The sequence below is a fragment of the Hemitrygon akajei genome, chromosome 18, assembly GCF_048418815.1.
Source record: "Hemitrygon akajei chromosome 18, sHemAka1.3, whole genome shotgun sequence".
Classification (NCBI taxonomy): domain Eukaryota; kingdom Metazoa; phylum Chordata; class Chondrichthyes; order Myliobatiformes; family Dasyatidae; genus Hemitrygon; species Hemitrygon akajei.
Window position 1 is genome coordinate 42,313,112 of NC_133141.1, and position 15,275 is coordinate 42,328,386.

The 15,275-nt window shown below is 39.7% G+C and overlaps 1 protein-coding gene across 4 annotated transcripts in view; it reads right to left on the reverse strand.

The window, feature by feature from the left end:
• The window catches only part of LOC140741358 (signal transducer and activator of transcription 5B-like), a 110,298-nt gene that overhangs the window by 53,073 nt on the left and 41,950 nt on the right, over positions 1-15,275 (reverse strand). For all 4 annotated transcript variants that reach the window (XM_073071496.1, XM_073071497.1, XM_073071498.1 and 1 more), the window contains exon 2: positions 1,365-1,410. The gene's annotated coding sequence lies outside the window, so the exon portion shown is untranslated. The remainder of the gene's footprint in view (positions 1-1,364; positions 1,411-15,275) is intronic.

Below are 15,275 nucleotides of genomic sequence, written 5' to 3' on the forward strand. Positions count from 1 at the left end.
TACGTCACCATTACTACCCCGAAATTCTTTTTCTTGTGGGAATACTCAATAAGTCCAAGATACATAATAACATCAATATAATCACCCAACAGGACAAACAACTGATGTGCAAACAAAACACCAAATTGTGCAAATACAGAAGAAAAAAATAAGAGGAAATAATAGTAATAAATATTGAGAACTTGAGATGAAGAGTCCTTGAAAGTGAGTCCATAGGTTGTGGGAACAATTCAATGATTGGGCAAGTGAAGTTATCCCCACTCATCTTCACTCACCTTTCCTCTTTTATGTTAACAAGCAACTCCATACCTGAGACACACTTTTTAAACAATTTATTTTGCTGCTACTCCTCTCTGGTCCTCACAGTTACAAGACATTATTAGTTACATGTTACAGGCCTCCAGCCACAAATAGCTCTCTCCTATAGCATACATGTCTGTTATATATTTCGTTTCTCAAAAAATCTATTTCAGGATTTTTAATTTATTCATCCCTCCCACCCCCACCACCCCCAAAATTGATTGAGACACTTTATCAACCTGGCTCTGGGCAACAATTTGCAGACCTTGGGTGATAGAGTTGAGTATCTGGATCATTTCCAACCCATTTGAGGATTTCACATTGACAGATTTCCTTCCTTGTTCCTCTCCAGGAAAACACTGTATTCTGTCTCAACTCTCCATCACCACTTTACAAGCTGGTCCTATTCCAGAGGTACGCAGGATGAATTTAGGAGAAATTAACAAACTTCAAAACAACTTTAATTTCTTTGGTTTCATTTTTAAAAAATTTAGAATAATTTTAGAACCATGTGGTAGATTCTACAATGTGATTACCAACATTTGAAATTAATGTTGTGCATCACCTTACAGACTCGGAAATTATTGACAGTGTTCTGAATGCTAATAAAAACACTGCAAGCGATAAAGATGACAGCAATGATGATGAAATAGATGAAACTGGAAGATTTACTATTGACAAGTTAATTGAGTTGTTGTGTGATTTAATCAAAAGGCTAGAGAAACTTACCTTCATGACGGAACAAGAGCTAATGAATTTTTATTTGATGTAAGAAAATTTACACAGGGAGGGATCAAAGCACATGAAACAACTTCGACTGCATAAAAAGTTTAAAAAGATAACCAAGAAGCAACATTCTTTGTAAGCAAACTAATAAATTTACATTCATTTTTGTTTAATTAATAACCCTTTTTAAGCTTCTACAGTCCATTTTTTCCATTATTATTACATGACCACTTTTAGTCCAGTAAAAACGTTAATCCAGCAATGCTCAGGAACCGAGGGTGCAAGAAAAATCAGTAGTCAACTTGTACTTGTATAGCATGAAGAAATAATCCTCTTACCTTTGAATTGCAGCCAGTGTTAACATGTAAAGATAATGTTGAGAACCTGTATGAAAACAATGATGAAAATGTTTCTGAATAAAAGTTCAGAAGTACTAATAGTACAAAGATAATCAAGTTTTAATCAGGATAATCGACATTTCTTTCTAACAATGAAGGATGGATAACTTGAATGTAACTGAAATCATACTGCCTGACTATCTTTAAACAAATATTCAGGGGATAGCACCATTACAAATAATAATTTTATGATAATATGCAAATTTTTAATAATAGGAATAACCATCAGCCTATAGGTACATTTCATCATGTTACTATACTAAACCAGTAGGGGGCTGAGGAAAACAAACACAGACCAATAAAAATTTAAAAATCTGTAAATGTTACATTAGTAAGGAATTAAATTCAGTACAAACTAGAACCCAAAATGAGTGTCACACATACTTTATACTGCATAAAAATGTTTGGAAAGTGGAAAGGATCCAGGCATTGCGTGAGGCAAATTAGTGAACATGGAGTAGTATTAAATCAATAATATCTTCAGTAATACATTAAATAGAGTTTTCAGTTGTATTGCTAAATAGCACAAAAGCAGAGTATTCACCTAATGGACCAAGTTACAATCGTATTTATTTGTTTTAAATCTACAAGTGACATTTTTGACTATACCTTTTGTCTCACTCACAACCATTCTTCAATCAAACCTTCTTTCAGAAATTTACATTTATCCTATTTTTGCAATCTTGGTCTCCTTGTTTGAACCTTTAGAATCCTATATCTTGTCGTCCTTGAGCCATCTGATCATGGAAATATTTCTATTTACCCCAAACACATCTTGATTTTTTTTTAACACCTCTATCAAATCTCCCCATAACTTTCTTTTCTTCAAAGATAATAATTTCAGTCTCTCCAATTCATTTTTGCAGTCGTCTTTGTGAAACTGTTTTAATACTAAGGACTGTCTCTGGGACCTTTACATCTCTCCTAAAAGTCAGTGACCAGATTGCTTAATTAGTGTTTTACAAAGGTTAATCATACTTTTTTTGATGAAGAGTCATTAACTTAAGTGCTAATATTGTTTCTCCCTCCACAGATGATACCCTGCTTAGTAATTCAACATAACCGTCCTGTTTTTGAAAATGGAGGCAGAAATTACAATGTCAAGAGTCTCAAATGTTTTGTAAACTGATCACTCAGAGTGCTCTGCCATTTCAAACAAGTGTGCACATATGTCTCATTACCCCAGGATATCAAGAACTGTGCCATTTGGTCTCAATTATTCCCCTTTGCTCTTTCCAAAAATGCAGTTATTGAGTGCACATAAAATACAGTACAGTAACAAAATCCTTTCTCAAGAAAAAAAAACTGCAATCAAAAAGCAAGACTCAACTGAATATTTCTGTGACTCAGTCAAAACCATGCCTCAAAATAATCAAATCATCATTAACAGTTTAGCAATTTGATAGCATGTTATTCTTACATTCCAAGAAACAATATATGAAATTTAGAAAGGCTGCCTTCTGTGGTTAAGAGAAAAACAATGGCAGGCATTGGAAATTTATAACAAAAAAGGTGCAAATATTTATCAAGGATGAAAGGACAATGACTTAAAATATTAGTTCTATTTTCCTGAGGAAATTACTATCTATTGATAGTTTTTGATTACTTATATGAATGTTCATATTTGAAGTTCATATACAGTATGTTACAAACTTAAGTGCATTCAAATCGGGGCTTGTTATCGAAAAAAAAAGCATTGCCTTCAAGTTTCAGATGTACAAGTGTCCAATGCAAACATGAAATACTGGGAGTGTCTGTTGTCTAGCTGAAAACAGCTGTGTAGCACATACACAGCTCAAACAGCTTAACTGTGCAGCTAACAAAATTCCAAAGGGAATGAGCGAAGCAATGTGATTAGCTTTCCAATATTAGAAGAGTCATCAAACGCTACAGCACAGAAACCGGCCATTTGGCCTATCTAGTGAGCCAAATGATAAATCTACCTAGTCCCGTCGACCTACACCGGGACCATAACATTCCATACCCCTTCTCATCCATGTACCAATACAAATTTCTCTTAATTGTTGAAATTAAACCCACATCCCCACTTCCACATTCTCACCACCCTCTGAGAGAAGTTTCCCTTCATGTTCCCCTTAAACATTTCAGCTTTCACCCTTAACCCATGACCCATGTTCTACTCTCACCCAACCTTAGTAGAAAAAGTCTGCTTACATTGACCCTATCTATACCCCTCAAAATTTCTATCAAACCACCCATTAAACTTCTACATTCGAGGGAATAAAGTTCTATCCTATTCAACCTTTTCCTATAACTCAGGTCTTCAAGACCACAAAGTCTTTATAAATTTTCCATGCAGTCTTCCAATCTTACTTACATCTTTCCTGTATGTATGAGGTCAAAACTGCATGCACACGATACTAAAAATTAGGTCTCACCAGCTTCTTATGCAATTTCAACAAAACATCCCATCTCCTGTACTCAATACTTTGATTTATGAAGCCCAATGTGCCAAAAGCTTTTTTTACGACTCTATCTACCTGTGACAACACGTTCAAGGAATTATGGATCTGTATTCCCAGGGCCATCTGTTCTACTGCATTTCCCAGTGCCCTACCACCCACCTCACACTTGTCTACATTAAATTCCATGTGCCCTTAGTCCAGGTAGTCCAGATCCTGCTTAGTCTTTGGTACTCTTCCTCACTATCCATTGCACACCCAATCTTGGTGTCATCCGCAAATTCGTTGATCCAGTTTACCACATCATCCAGATCATTGATATAGCTGACAAACTGACCCAGCACCGATGCCTGCAGCACACCATTTGTCACAGGCCTCCAGTCAGAGAGGCAATGATCTGCAGCCACTTTAGCTTTTTCCACAACACCAATGTCTAATCCAATTTACTACTTCATCTTGCATGCCAAGCGGTTGAACCTTCTTGACCAATCTCTCATGCAGGACCTTATCAAAAGCCTTGCTAAAATCTACATAAACAACATCCACTGCCTTGCCTTCATCAACTTTCTGGTAACTTACTCAAAGAGCTCTAAGATTGGTTTGACAGGACTTAGAGCCTTTCTTAAACAAAAGAACAACATTAGCTATCTTCCAATTCTCCTGCACCTTACCATAGCTAAAGATGTTTTAAACATCTCCGCTGAGGTCTCTGCAATTTTTGCACTAGCCTCCCACAGGGTCAGAGGGAACACCTTGTCAGGCCCTGGGGATTTGATCCACCCTAATTTGCCTCAAAACAGCAAGCTCCTTCTCTAATCTGTATAGGGCCCATGATCTCTCTGCCACATTTCCTCACATCTATAGACTATGTGCCCATCTCCCAAGTAAATGCAGAAGCAAAAAAAAATCTACTTAATATCTCCACATATCTTTCTGCTCCACCTATAGATTGGTCCTCTGGAAGACCAGAGTGATAATTTTGTCCCTTGCTATTCTTTTGCTCTTAATATATCTGTAGAAGCCCTTAGGATTTTTCTTCACTTTATCAGGTAGAGCAAACTCATGTGGTCTTTCAGCCCACTTGATTTCCTTAGGTATTCACTTGCATTTCTTATACACAAGTGTCTCATTTGTTCCTCAGGATAAATGCAAAGAATGCTGTATGATTGCAGTTATATTGTAGTAGTCAGCAGTAACCATACGTTGAACTATACAATTCATGAAGGACCAAAGTGTGACATTCAGCAGTGGTTAGTAGACCTTTGTAGCACTGCCAGAGCAGAGTGAAACTGGGTTTGAATCCAGAGGAAAAACTCATGTTTCAATGACCATTACAGTCTTCACATTGAAGTTCATTTCAACTGGGTTATTTCAATAGGCAGTTTTTATTTTACTGTAGGTTTCTGTATTCAAGCTGCATTATTATGCATTAAATACCTAGTCACATCCATTGTCTTCAAAACATCAACACTCAATTGATCCTCCAACAAAAATAGCTTCCCTGTCAGAAGCATGAGGATCATCCTTGGCACTGATTTCAGGATACCCTTCTTTATTCAAAGCCTTTCCAAAAGCAATTTATCAAAAACAGCCAGAAATTAAATTTCTTACTTTTTCAATTCCATACTGAGAGTTAATTAGCCCAGCAATAGTACTGAAGGCTTAAGCTTCAGAACTCATTGCATTCTTGGACAAGCTGTTCCAAGTGTACAGCTATACTTGGGGTCAGCAGTGGAAAGGGTGAGCAGTTTCAAGTTCCTGTGTGTCAACATCTCTGAAGATCTATCCCGGGCCCAACATATTGATGCAATTATGAAGGCGGCACACCAGCAGCTATATTTCATTATGAATTAAAAGAGATTTGGTATGTCACCAAAGACTCAAGCAAATTTCAATAGATGTACTGGGGAGAGCATTCTAACTGGTAGCATCAGTCTTGCAGCATGGTGTGCTTTTAACAACTTGAAACTTAATGCTATCAAGACAGTGCTGACAACCCCCTACCTGCCCCCATTCAGAAATGAATAGTCATGCTGTGTCTGTGGTTGAGTCATTCAAATTCCTGAGGGCTATCATTGCCAATACATTGATGTGGGACAAGCACATTACGCTCATCACTAGAAAAGCCCAGCAGAGATTGTTCTTCTTAACCAACTTAGGAAACTTAACATTTCAGGACGCATCCTGATGAATTTTTATTCACCCATCAAGTGTGTGTGACCACCTCTATCAATGTAGAAGATCATTGGCTGACAGCTACCAACATTCAGCCCAACTGAATCTGCTAAATGGTCTTTGTTGTTCTCCTTGTTCTGTGGATAATTATTCATTCATGTATGTTCACATTCATTTAAGTATGATTATTAATATTTGTGCATGTGACCATAATTGTTGATTGCTCACGGCTGTTTGCACTATAATCTTGTAAATTGTTGGTTGCCATTGTGTTGTCTGTTATGGTATTGTCCTGTGTTTTATGCTTAGCACCGAACCACAATCACATACTGACAAAAAGTGATTCTGATATGGAGGGGCCACTGCACAAGAGCTGCAGAGGGTTGCAAACTCAGTCAGCTCCTTCAGGGGCACTAGCATCTACATCAGAGGACATCTTCAAAAGGTGATGCCTCAAAAAGGTGGTATCCATCATTAAGGACTCCCACCACCAGGCCGTGCCTTCTCATTACTATCAGAGGTGGCACAGGAGCTGAAGGCACACACTCAACATTTTAAGAACAGCTTCTGCCCTTTCACCATCAGATTTCTGAATAATGAACATGACCTCATTATTTTTGCTCTCTCTTGACACTACATAGACATACTTTTAATATACATTTATGTATTTCATAGCATATTTTATATATTGCACTGTACTGCTGCAGCAGTAAATAACAAACTTAATGACATAGGTGAGTCATAATAAACATGAGTCTGTATCTAAACACTGGCATCTACCTGACAATATGGAAAATTGCGCATGCATATCCTGTCTACAAACAGGATAAATTCAACCTGGCCAATTACCACTCCATTTGTCTATTTAGTGGCCACCTTGATAGGTACACCTTTCCAACTGCTTGTTAATGCAAATATCTAATCAGCCAATTATGTGGCAGCAACTCAATGCATAAAAGCATGTCGGCATGGTCAAGAGGTTCAGTTGTTACTCACAGAATCTCAGTTTGTGTTCAGCGGTTACTCAACTCCTGCCTTCTTGATAGTTTCAGTCCAAACATGGAGAAAAGACCCCTGATGCCAAGGCAGCATTTGATCAGGCATGGAATCAATGAGCGCTGCCTAAACTGGAGTCAATGAGAATCAGGAAGAAAATACTGCGCTGGTTGGAATCATAACTAGCATAATGGAAAATGGTTAAAATGGACGTCTATCTGTACCACAGGACATTACTGCAATAATTTCTCTGGTAGCATACCATCTTTAATTGCTTCATCAATGATCCTCCTTCAGTTGTTAGGTCAAAAGTAGGGTGTTTACTAATGATTACCCAATGTTCAGCACCACTCATGACTCCTCAGACTTTGAAGCAACAAAATGCAGAACTACCTGGACAATATCCAAGACTGGGCTGATAGTTGGCAAGTAACATTCCTGCTACATTGCAGGCAATGATGATATCCAACAAGAGAACATCCATTGCACAGCCCAGATCCCTTGAGTAAATATCAAAGTTAACTGTTCTGTGAATAGTTAATACAATCAGTGCACAATTAGTGATCACAATATATTTTTCTCTGAACTCTGTTCCTGTTCTATCATATCTCGTCTGTTTTCATTATGCCCACATTATATGGCTTTTTGTTAGTAATATTAATACTATCACCCTTCCATCTTTTTGAAGATTTTCAATTTTCTTAATATGTTGACACCCTAACTTAGATCAAGTTGTAATTACTCATTTCCAAGTATTTTGTGAGAAGGTAATAAGGATGAGTCAAGTCAGAAGATAAGAAAATAAGGTTTGGAAAACATTGTTCAAAGGGCAACAAAGATTGGACAACAGCTCAGAAAAGCTCAATTCAGCACTGCCCTGGTCAGAGATGCATAATTTGTACAGTTTATATAATTTATATGTTATGCTACTAGCAAAGTAACATTTTCAATCTTGGTTAATTATATAATTCGAGATCATAAAAAGCGAGACACTGAAGAATTAAAATCACACTCAATCACCAGAATACCTGATTGATATCACCATAATTCATAACTACATTTTCTTTTGTGAATTCACCCAATGCAAGTTATAATATTTAAATAGAATCACTGAGTTTTAGTTAGACCATTAAGACCATAAAACATAGGAACAGATAGCATTCGACCTATCGAGATTGCTCTGCCATTCTAACATGGCTGATGCTTTTCCTAAAAGGTACATCACCTTTAAGAGGGGAAGGGGAGGACTCCAAGCCAGGCTAATACACAGAGGTATGAAACTTCCTCTACCCAGCATCTTGTTGGCAAATGTACATTCACTGGAGAACAAGACTGAGGACCCAAGGACAAGATCACTGTATCAGAGGAAAATGAGATATTGCTGTATTCACTGCTTCACGAAGACATGGCTTAATCCAAACAAGCCAGATTCATTGGTAAGACCTGAGGGCTTCTCAATTAATAGGATGGACCAGGTTGCTGAAGGCAAAAGAATCAGAATCAGGTTTATTATCACTGGCATGTGATGTGATTAGCAGCAGCAGTACAATGCAATACATAATCTTGAAGAGATAAAAAAAATAAAAAATAAACAACTAAATCAACTACAGTATACATATATTGAATAGATTAAAAACATGCAAAAAACAAATATTGTATATTAAAAAAGTGAAGTAGCGCTCAAGGGTTCAATGTCCATTTAGGAATCAGATGGCAGAGAGGAAGAAGCTGTTCCTGAATCGCTGAGTGTGCGCTTTCAGGCTTCTGTACCTCCTCCCTGACGGTAAATGAGAAAAGGGCATGCCCTGGGTGCTGGAGATCCTTAATAATGTGGGAGTTTGTGTTTCATGATAAACTGTGGTGCTTCAATGCAGCAATCTTGTGCTCTTGTTCCCCCCACCTGGAACATCTCACAATTAAGTGCCGGCTCTTCTATTTACAAACAGAGTTCTCCTCCATGATCCTAACAGCAATTTACATACCATCAAAGGCAGATGTTAAACAGGCATTGAAGTATTGAGTACTGTGATCAGCAAAGAAATGGCCTACCCCGACGCATTTCAAATCATTGTCAGGGACTTCAATTGGACTTGTTTGAAGACGTCGCTACCCAATTATCATCAACATATTACAAGGCATCCCAACACACTAAACCACTGCTATACCACGATTAGCAATACCTACCATTCCATGCCTAGACTGCATTGCAGGAAATCTGATCACCTGGATGTCCTCCTACCTGCATACACACAGAGGCTAAAGAGCAAAGCTCCATAGGCAAGGACAACAACGGTGGTCACAGGAGGCAGAGGTGTGGCTATGGAATTTTCTTCAATTCAGTGGACTGGCAGTGTTCAAGGATTCAGAGGATCTGAACGAATACACCACAGTTGGCATGCACTTTATAAAAAGTTGTAGACAAGCGTGTCCCTACAAAATCATTCAAGGTCTTCCCTAACCTGAAGCCTTGGATGAACTGTGAGATCTGTAACTTGCTGATGGCTAGATCAGTGGCATTCAGTTTGGTGACTAAGTAAAAAATAAGAGGTCCAGGTACAATCTCCAGAAAGCCATCTCACACATGAAGCTGCAATTCTGGATCAAACCTGAAACACTGATAGCTGTGGCAGGGCTGGAATGGCATCACCTCCTAAAAGGTGAAACCAAGCAACATAGTTGACAACAAGGTTTCACTCCAAGATGAGCTTAATGCTTTTTATGCTCACTTCAACTGTCAAAATATAGATGCACCTTCACGAACTCCCACAGCCACCAATGACCCTGTGATTTCAGTCTTGGAGGCCAACGTGAGGGCATCCTTCAAGAGGGTGAACCCATGAAAAGCATCCAGCCAAAAATGGGGTACCCGACTAAGTCCTAATCAACTGGCTGGAGTATTCACCGATATCTTTAACCTCATTTCGGCAGTGAGGTACCCACCTGTTTCAAGCAGGCTTCAATTATACCGGAATGACTATCACACAGTAGCACCTGCATCTACTTTGAGAGGTTGGTGATGAAACATATCAACTCCTGCCTGGGAAGTGATCTGCTCCAGTTTCCCTACTGTCACAACAGGTCAACAGCAGATACTTCATTGGATCTTCATTCAACCTGGGAATATTTGGCCAGCAAAGATGCATACCTCAAGATGGTATTCATCAACTACAGCTCGATATTCAATACTATCATCCCATCAAAACTAATTAATAAGCTTCAAGATCTTGGCCTCAATACCTCCTTGTACAATTAGATCCTCAATCTCCTCTCTTGTAGACCCCAGTCTGTTCAGATTGGTGACATCTCCTCCACAATATGCATCAGTACAGATGCACAAGGCTGTGTGCTTAGCCCTCTGCTCTACTTGCTTTATATTAATGACTGAGAGGCTAATTACAACTTCAATGCCATACTTAAGTTTGCTGACGGCACCACTGTTGTCAGCCGAATCAAAAGTGGTGACAAGTCAGCATACAGGAGGGAGACTGAAAATCTGGCTGAGTGGTGCCACAACCTCTCACTCAATGTCAGCAAGCCCAAGGAGCTGATTATTGACTTCAGGAAGAGGAAACCAGAGGTCCATGAGCCACTCCTCATTGGGGGAATCAGAGGTGGAGAGGGTCAACAACTTTAAATACCTTGGGGTTATCATTTCAGAGGATCTGTCCTGGGCCCAGCATGCAATTGCAATTACGAAGAAAGCACATTAGCACCTCTACTTTCTTAGAGATTTGCAAAGATTCAGCATGTCATCTAAAACTCTGACAAACTTCTATAGGTGTAGTATATTGCCTGGCTGCATCAGAGCTTGGCATGCAAACACCAATGCACTTGAACAGAAAAACTTACAAAATAATAGTGAATATGGCCCAGTCCATCACAGTAAAGCTCTTCCCACCATTGAGCACATCTACACAGTGCACTGCCAAGGGAAAGCAGCATCCATTATTAGGGACCTCTACTATCCAGGCCATACTCCCTTGTAACCGTTGCCATCAGGAAAGTTGTACAGGAGTCTCAGGACCCACATCACCAAGTAGGAACAGTTATTACCCCTCAACTAGAGGGGATAACTTCACTCACCCCATCACTGAACTATTCTAACAACCTATGGACCCGCTTTCAAGGACTATTCATCTCATGTTCTCGATATATATTGCTGGTTTATTATTATTACTTTTTTCTCCTTTCTTTCTTGTATTTGCTCAGCTTGTTGTCTTTTGCACATTGTTTGTCCATGTTGTTGGATGTGGTCTTTCATTGATTCTATTATGTTTCTTGTATTTACTGTGAATGCCTGCAAAAAGTTAATCTCAGGGCTGTATATAGTGAATCCAGTTACAAGAAAAAGTTTGTGAACCCTTTGAAATTACCTGGTTTTCTGCATTACTCATAAAATATGGTCTGATCTTCATCTAAGTCACAATAACAAACACAATCTGCCTAAACTAATAGTTTTTTATTACAGTTGTCCGGGCAAGTTTCTATTAAGTTTCCCCTTTTTCTTACTGTGTCGGGGTACTTAGTGTAGTTTATATGGCCATTGTATGTTCTTTACGTCAGATGGTAGAGTCCTGGAAGACCCAGAGTTTCCCAGGGAACTATACCTACGTGAAGTGCATCCACTGAGCTCCTTGAAGAGCACATTAGGGATCTAGAGAACCAGCTGGCTTGTACAGGAAAGTGAGGAGATAATGGATGTGTTACAGGGAAGTTGTCACACTTAAGTTGCAGGAGGCGGGTAGCTGGGTGACTGTCACGGGAAGGAATGGGACAGTGAATAGGCAGTTAGCACAAAACACCCCTGTGGTCATTCCCCTTAATAATAAATATACCATTTTGGACACTGTTGTGGGGGGATAACCTCCCAGGGGAATGCCACAGAGATCAGGTTACTGGTACTAAGCAGGGGTCTGTGGTGCCGAAGGGAAAAGAGGGAGAAAGGGGGAGCAGTAATGACAGGGAACTCAGTAGTCAGAAGTACAGACAGGAGATTCTGTGGACGTGAACGGGACACCTAGAGGTATGTTGCTTCCTAGGCACCAGGGTTAGGGACAGCTCGGATCATGTTCACAGCATTTTGGAGGGGGAGCAGCCAGATGTCCTGGTACATACTGATACCAATGACAAAAGGAAGGAAAAGCAGAGGTCCTGAAGGGAGAATTTAGAGGGTGAGGCAGAAAGCCGAGAAGCAGGTTCTCCAGGGTAGTAATTTCTGGATTGCTACCTGTGCCACACACAAGTGTGGGTAGAAACAGGATGATATGACAGATAAATGTGTGGCTGAGAAGCTGGTACAGGGGGCAGGGCTTCAGGTTCTTGGATCATTGGGATCTCTTTTGGGGGAGGTATGACCTGTACAAAAGGGACAGGTTGCACCTGAATCTGAGGGGGGACAATATTCTCACGGGCAGGTTTGTTAGAACTGTTGGGGAGGATTTGAACTATTTTGGCAGGGGGTGGGGGAATGTGAAACGAAATAAAGGGACTCAGAATAAGACAGATGGTAAAGAAAAGATAGCATGCAGTGAGACTGTTGATGGGACTGTTGAAGGACAGGCAGATGATGGGACAAAATTGCAGCCAGCAGGGTGAGTATCAGTGCAGTAGGGATGCAGAATCAAAAAGAGTAGCGGTGTTCTGCAGGGGTCGGTGTTGGGACCGTTTCTTTTTATGCTGTATATCAATGATTTAGATGATGGCATAGTTGGCTTTGTTGCCAAGATTGGCAGGTAGTGTTGAGGAAACAGGAAAGCTGCTGAAGGACTTAGATTAGGAGAATGGGCAAGAAAGTGGCAAATTAAATACAATGTTGGAAAATGCGTGGTCATGCACTTTGGTAGAAGAAATAAATGTGCAGACAATTTTCTAAATGAGGAGAAAATTCAAAAATCTGAGATGCAAAGGGACTTTGGATCCTTGTGCAGAACACCCTAAAGGTTAACTTGCAGGTTGAGTCAGTGGTGAGGAAGGCAAATGCAATGTTAGCATTCATTTCAAGAGGTCCAGAATATAAGAGCTGGGATGTGATGCTAAGGCTTTATTAGGCACTAGTTAAGCTTCACCTTGAGTGTTGTGAATGGTTTTGAGCTCCTTCTTTAAGAAAAGATGTACTGGCATTGGAGAGGGTTCAGGGGAGGTCCAACAAGGATGATTCTGGGAATGAAAGGGTTATTATGAGGTACGTTTGATAGCTCTGGGCCTGTACTCACTGGAATTTAGAAGGATGACGGGGGGAGAATCTAACTAAATCATTCAAATGTTGAAAGGCCTAGACAGAGTAGATGTGGAAAGGATGCTTCCCATGGTCTAGAACAAAGATGGACGGATATCCATTTAAAACAGATGTAGAGAAATTTCTTTGGCCGGAGGGTGGTGAAATTGTGGAATTTGTTACCACAGGCAGCAGTGAAGGCCAGGTCTTTGGGTGTATTTAAGATGGAGATTGATAGGTTCTTGATTGGCCACAGCATCAAAGGTTATGGGGAGAAGGCCAGGGAGTGGGGCTGATGGGAAAAAAGATCAGCCATGATTGAATGGCAGAGCAGACTTGATGGGCCAAATGGCCTAATATCTGCTCCTATGTTTTATGGTCTAATAACACACAAACAATTGTACTTCTTGTCAAGTGAATTCACCATTTAAACAATCACAGTCTAGGTTGAAAAAAGTATGTGAACCTTTGGGGTAATGCCTTCTATAAAATCTTTTTGGAGTCTGGTGTTCCAATCAATATGAGATGAGATTGGAGGTGTGGGTTGTAGAGGTACCCTGCCCTACATTAAAAAAAAGACACAAAGTCAGGTTACTGTCAGAGGCTGCTCTTCTCAAGACATATGTTTATGTGCACCATGTCTCAGAGGACCTTAGAAGAGTTGTAGAGATGCATGAAGCTGGAAAAAGCTACAAAAACAATTCTGAAGACACGAGTCCACACTAAGAGAAACTGTCCACAAATGGAGTAGTGTTGCTATTCTCCCTAGGTATGGGCGCCCTGCAAAGATCGCATCAAGAGCACAATGTGGAATGTTGAAGGAGATAATAAAGGACACAAGGGTAACAGCAAAAGACCTGCAGAAATATCTAGAACTTGTTAAAGTCTCCATTCATGAGTCCACTATAAGAAAAACACTGAATAAGAATTGTGTTCATGAAAGGACACTACAGAGGAAACCAATGTTCTCCAAAAACACATTGCTGCGCGTCTCAAGTTTGCAAAAGACCACCTGGATGTTCCAAAACACTTCTAGGACAATGTTCTGTGGACAGATGAGACAAAAGTTGACCTTTTTGGCAGAAATACACATTGCTATTTTTAGTGGAAAAAGGGTATTGCACACCAAAACCTCATCTCAATTGTGATGCAAAGTGGAAGGAGTATCATGGGTTGGGGTTGCTTTGCTGCCTCAGGGCCTGAACAACTCATAATTGAGGGAACAATGAATTCAAAGCTGTATCAAAAGACTTTACAAGGAAATGTCAGGGTAGCGGCACATCACCTAAAGCTTAATAGCAGTTGGATGATGCAACAAGACAACGATTCGAAACACAAGAGTAAGTCAACAACAGAATGGTTTAAAAAGAAAATTTGTGTTTTGGAATGGCCAAGTCAGAGTCCAGACCTTAACCCAATTGAGACACTGTAGCATGATCTGAATATTGATGAACTGAAACAGTTTTGCATGGAGGAATGTTCTAAAATTCCTCCTCGCCAGTGTGTATGTCTGATCAGCAGCTACAGGAAACCTTTGGTGGAGGTTATTGCTGCTAAGTGAGGTTCTACCAGTTATTAAATACATGGGTTCGCATACTTTTTCTAGCCTGGACTGTGAATGATTCAGCAATGTGTTCAATAAAGACATGAAAAGTACAATTGTTTGTGTGTTATTAGTTTAGGCAGATTGTGTTTGTGTATTATTGCGACTTAGATGAAGATCAGCTCACGTTTTATGGTTAATGCAGAAAACCAGGTAATTCCAAAGGGTTCACAAACTTTTTCTTGCAACTGTCTATATACTTTACTTTGGATTTAGAACTCTGAACCCTATTTTCCTGCCTTCTCTCTGTAACCTTTTATGCTCTTACTAATCACCCTCTGCTCTAAATATACTCCAATAACTTGGCTTCAGTCTGTGGCAATAAATTCCACAGATTCATCACACTCTGGCCAAAGAAATTCCTAATCTCTGTTCTAAAAGGATTCCTTCTATTGCGAGGTTGTGCGCACTGGTATTAGACTCTCCCAATATTGAAAACA